The sequence below is a fragment of the Humulus lupulus genome, chromosome 4 (genome assembly GCF_963169125.1).
Source record: "Humulus lupulus chromosome 4, drHumLupu1.1, whole genome shotgun sequence".
Taxonomy (NCBI): Eukaryota; Viridiplantae; Streptophyta; class Magnoliopsida; order Rosales; family Cannabaceae; genus Humulus; species Humulus lupulus.
The window spans coordinates 16,964,565-16,970,564 of NC_084796.1; positions in this window are offsets into that span (position 1 = coordinate 16,964,565).

The following is a 6,000-nucleotide window of genomic DNA, read 5'->3' on the forward strand; positions in this document are numbered from 1 at the left end:
AATTTTCATTAAAGGTATAAATTCTGAACTCTTAACTTTGAAGTTTTGGCTGTGTTCTACTGAGTTTTGAAGTCTAGAAGTGACTATGGTGAATTTTGGGATTAGAGGTGCATGTGATTAGATTTTATGTGGTTATGATGCTTGGAATGAGTTAGACATGTTAGTGAGCTTGATTTTGAATTTGGTGAAGGTTTGGAGAAGTTTTGGTTAAGTTGGGCTCGAGGAAATCACAGGAATGGAAATGTGGTGTCGGTTGTCTGTGACTAGCACTACAGCGCTAGCCTTTGGGCGTTGTAGCGCTAGGCCATGCTTTCTGGGGGATTTTTTTTCTGCTTGTAGCGCTGTAGCGCCCTCCTTAGAGCGTTGTAGCGTTGCCCTGTTTCCAGAAAGGGATTTTAGGGTTATTTACAAGGGGTTTTGACCAAGGGTTCGGGGTTCGATTCCACCACCCTGTTTGGTGGAATTAGGACTTCCCGGGGGCTCGGGATTGGTCCCGAGGCTAGGTTTTGGACTTGAGGTTTGTTGATGACTTTAACCTATGGTTGTGATTAGGTGAGCGCTAGGGCTCGAGAGGGATCGTGCTTAAGGAGTCAAGTGATCAAAGCTAGTGAATCTAAAGGTAAGAAAATTGCACCCGGTTATATGTTTGTGATGTGATGGGACTAAGAGCTCCCGATATCTGTATAATGTCAATGATGGTATTATGCCATGAGACATGTGATAGCGGCCTAAGGGTGCCGTACACAATAATTGCGCACAAGGCGTGGCTTGGCCACTAGTAGCCAAGGACAGCTTAATATTCACTGAGCACGGTTTAAGCGGGCCAGAGTCAGTGGGATAACAGAGGGTGCGGCCTGAGGGCGCTAACCCTAGTTATCATTTGTGAATTTATGTGTGATATGTGTTGATATGTTTAGTATACTGAATACTTGATTATTCTGAATGATTATATGGTTGAGAATATGTCATGCAATATGAGATATTGGATTGTATGTTGATTGCTTATGCTCTATTAATGTGTTTTCTTGCTGGGCCTTGGCTCACGGGTGCTACGTGGTGCAGGTGTTAGGCTAATTTTAGCCTACCTTTTTAAGTGTCTTGATCATTGTCTTTTTAATGGTTTATGTGTTTTTGGAGTGGATTGTGGAGAAAATATGCTACACTGAAGGGTTATTCAAGTTTTGCTGAAATTGTATTAGGGCTGCGACGATAGTGCGAGTTAGAGCCGCGGCGAGCCCTTTTCCAGAAACTCAAGATTTCGTAATTTCCGAGTAGGGCCGCGGCGCAGGAATTGGCGCCGCGGCGCTGGCGTCCGTACACTTTAGAATTTTAAGGGCAATTTTGTCATTTTGGGAAAGATATAGAATTAGGTCTTCATTTTTTAAAAGGGGATCGCGATTTTGACAGAAGGGACAGAAAACAAAATGGGAAAAACAAGAGAAGACGAAGCTTGGAGCGAGCGCGGGCGATCTGTGACAATTCCCAAACTAGTTTCATTCTCTTTTCTTTAATTTCCTATGTTATTGTTTATGTTTAGTTTGATTATGGATATGAATATTGAGAATATGAGCTAAACTCCTATTTAGGGATTTGATGGATATTGACTGAGATTATCCCATGGTTAATGCTATTTGATTATTTCTTCTTCCTTGTTTATGTGATTTGTTCATCTTTGTGCTTAATGTATGTTTGAGATTGATCACCTTAAGCATGATTCATGATCCTAATGTGAAATCTGAAAAGTGAATATTAGGAATGCTCTAAATGAATGAACATAGGTTTTGATGCGAAACGAGAGTATTCGCATAGCTTATGTGACTTGTAGATTATTGCTTAATGCGAATTGATTGTTGTACTATCTCAGAAATGCAATAGTTGACAATGCAATTTAGTACCTAAATGATCTGAAAAGAGTTTAGGTGATTTTATAATCTGTCATCTCATTGAAAGAAGAAGAATAGTTGACTAGTGTTAACAATTGGGTAATCAAAGCAATTGAAATCATATTCCTATCTTCACATCCATTGTTAAACCCTTAATTTTTTTTATTTGTTGTTTTGCTTGTTGTGTGATTAGTGCTCAAAAATATCATTTTATTAGTCTTAAAGTGTAAAATTAATTAAGTTTTAATTAATATTTTTATGGATATATTGTCATATATTTTATATTTAAAAATATTAATTTTAATTTAATTTGTGTTTAATTTTCAGGAAATAAAATATATTTTTGACACAAAGAAAAAGAAAGAATTAAAATTGAAGAAATCATGAAGAAAATGGCATTTTTGAAGATGAAATGGCCCAAAAACGGAGCCCAGCCCAAGCTTTTAGCAGCTGCACGCTGCCACGTGGCAGCAGGCCATTAGCCCAGCCGCCTGAAGCGAGCCGTCAGCACTCCATCCGAGCCAAGCCGCGCCGAAGTCAAGCCGCGCCGAAGCCAGCCGCTGGCACACCTGACGCCTGCCACGGTCCCACACCGCCTGACGCGCCAGCCTGCGGAACCAGTCAGAAGTCGCCACCTGTCCCTGCACGGACTGACACGACCTGACGCGCGCGCCTGACGCGCCTCCCATGTTTCCCCACTGGCCGACCACGACTGACGCCTTCAGCCCAGCAGCGAACCACAGCCCGCCACGCATCCCACTCGTCAGCCCATGCTCCCCATGAACCCGACCAGCCGCCTGTCACGGTCAGCACTTGTTCCCCACGGCTCAACACATTTTCCCCACTTTCACCAGCTTTTTGAGCCACTTCCCCCACTATTTTGTACACGATTTTTACACGTTTTTGGTCCTATTTTCTCTATAAATAGAGAACCAAAGCCAGTGTAAAATATCAGATTGTGTAAGGAGAGTGTAGAGAGTATTGGAGAGAAAAACACTTACTTTTTCTATTTTTCTTTTACATTTTCTTGAGTGAAAACAATGCCTATTTTAGGCTAAATTTTCTTGTGGAAAGGCTAGAGTGGAGTTCATGTGTTACATTATATTTTTAATATATTGATTCTTTATTTTGTTCTTCATTTCTATATATTTGTTACAATTAAATTTATTTTCTTCTAATTTTTGTTCTAAATTTATTATTATCTTTTACATAAGTCTAGTCATGCTCTTCTTATGTAATTTAGGTTTTTAATTTAATTTAGAATATTTGTTATATTATATGCTTTTTAGTGCATTCTGCCATTGGTATTTTGTCGCTCTAAAGTATATAATATGATAGGTTTTAAAATTAGAAGTTAGTATAATTTAATTAAAGAACATATTTTAAGGTGGGCTTTAATATATATATTTTCCAACTATAATTAATGGTGTAGAATTATAGTTGAGTATTATGAATCAATTTTTAAAATATATATATGTTCGCATGAATGAAACTTATGCCTTCCATACTTTCTTTCTGATTCTAATTCCTCGATTTTATTCATTTAATGTTTATATTCTTTTTCAAATTCACATTTTTCCAAAGTTTATGATTTTTAATTTACTAATCTTTCTTTTAATTTTGTATTTTACCTCTCTGTGGATACGACATAGCCTGATTACTACTGCGATCGCTTAGGAGTTTATTGGGCGATATCATTGTGTTTTCTGCAATTTAATTTAAAAACCAATTTTTATTGTCGCCAAATAGAAATATAAATCCAATTTGGTTAGTACTTGGCTGCAATTCCCTTGGGTTCGACCTCACCTGTGTGAGTACTACTTGTATGATACGTGCACTTGCGTGTATTAAAATTTAGCAACAGCAGGTAAAGGCAAAGGAAAGTTGGACCAATCCTGAGATGGAGAGATGCGGGATTGAATGTACATAGTCAGCTGTTCGGTCGCCATGGCCGAGGAGTGGATCAAGACAGTGATTGCCTAATTGTCTGTTTTGCCTTAATATGGCTAATACTATATTTAGTTCTTGAATCTTTTGTAAATGATTTTAACCTTAATATTTTTGGGATCCCATGTAAACAGGGAATGTTTCTTTATGAGAAATGTGACTTTTAAGACCAAAATCTTTTAATCCTAGTTCCATTATAGTTTTAATAACAGGTTCTTAATTAAATGACTTGATTAGCAAGTCTAACACTTTTATAAACACACAGTGTAACGGTCTTGGCTATCCAGGGCATTACAAAGATGGTCACCTTTGAGCCTGAAGGTGAGGATCCTTTTGTGTTTATTGGTGCTGTGCATGGACCTCTTATCCCTATGATTTCTGCGTTGAGGGCTAGGAATTTATTGCAAGGAGGTTGCATTGGGTTCTTAGCCAGTGTGGTTGATACCACTCAGGTCATGCCAGTGAGACCAGAAGAGACCAGACTTGTTTGTGAATTTCTGGATGTGTTTCCAGAAGATTTGCTAGGGTTGCCACCACACAGAGAAATTGAGTTTGTTATAGAACTGGCACCAGGGACGGAGCCAGTGTCTAGAGCACCTTACAGAATGGCCCCAGCTAAGTTAAAAGAATTAAAAGTATAGTTGCAAGAGCTGTTAGATTAGGGTTTTATCAGACCTAGTTTCTCACTTTGGGGTGCGCCAGTTATGTTTGTGAAGAAGAATGATGGTTCTCTGAGAATGTGTATTGATTACAGAGAACTGAATAAGCTGACAATTAAGAATAAGTATCCTTTGTCAAGGATAGATGATCTATTTGATCAGTTGCAAGGTAAGAAGGTATTATCTAAGATCGACCTTCGTTCTGGTTATCATCAGTTGAGGGTCAAGGAGGGAGACATACCGAAGACTACTTTTCGTACCAGGTATGGGCATTATGAGTTTTTAGTCATGTCATTTGGATTGACTAATGCCCCTGCTGCTTTTATGGATCTGATGAACCGAGTGTTCAAGGATTATCTGGACCAGTTTGTGATCGTCTTCATCGATGATATTCTGGTATATTCTCAGACTGAGTCAGAACATGAGCAGCAACTGAGGTTGGTTCTACAGAGACTGAGAGAACACAGATTGTTTGCTAAGTTCAACAAATGTGAGTTCTGGTTGTCTCAGGTATCCTTTCTTGGGCATATTGTCAGTAAGAAGGGGATTAAGGTAGATCCAGCAAAGATTGAAACGGTCAGAGATTGGCCAAGGCCAAAGAATGCTTCTGAGGTTAGAAGTTTCCTTGGGTTGGCAGGTTATTATAGGTGTTGCGTGGAAGGGTTCTCAAAGATAGCTAGTGCTTTGACTGAGCTGACACGCAAGAGCCAGAAATTTGTGTGGTCAAATAAATGTGAGAACAGCTTCCAGGAACTGAAGCAGAAGTTGATTACACCTCCGATTCTGAGTCTTCCGACAGATCAGGAGAAGTTTGTGATTTACTGTGATGCTTCTCATCAGGGTTTGGGTTGTGTTCTGATGCAAGCAGAGAAGGTAATCACTTATGCTTCTCGTCAGTTGAAGGAGTATGAAAAGAGATATCATACTCATGATTTAGAGTTGGCGGTTGTGGTCTTTGCTTTAAAGATATGGAGGCATTATCTCTATGGAGAGAAGTGTGAGATCTATACAGACCACAAGAGCCTGAAATACTTCTTCACCTAGAAAGATCTTAATATGAGGCAAAGACGTTGGCTGGAGTTAGTAAAAGATTATGATTGTGAGATTATGTATCATCCAGGAAAAGCCAACATGGTAGCTGATGCTTTAAGCCGGAAGGGTCCGGGATAGATTTATGGTATGAGGCTGAAAGCTAGAGAGTTAGCAGATGATATGACCAGAGTTGGTATAGATTTGTTGGTGGGCCAGTTGGCTAACATTACGCTACAGTCTACACTGTTGAAGAGGATCAAGGAAGGTCAGCTGAGTGATCCACAACTGATCAAGATCAGAGAGGATGTTCTGGCTGGAGCATCCAGAGATTATACAGTGTCTGAGATAGGCTTGTTGAGATACAAGGGGTGGATATGTGTTCCGCTGGACACTGCTTTGAGGCGAGAGATTCTAGATGAATCTCATACTACACCTTACTTTTTGCATCCAGACACCACGAAGATGTATCAGGATGTGAG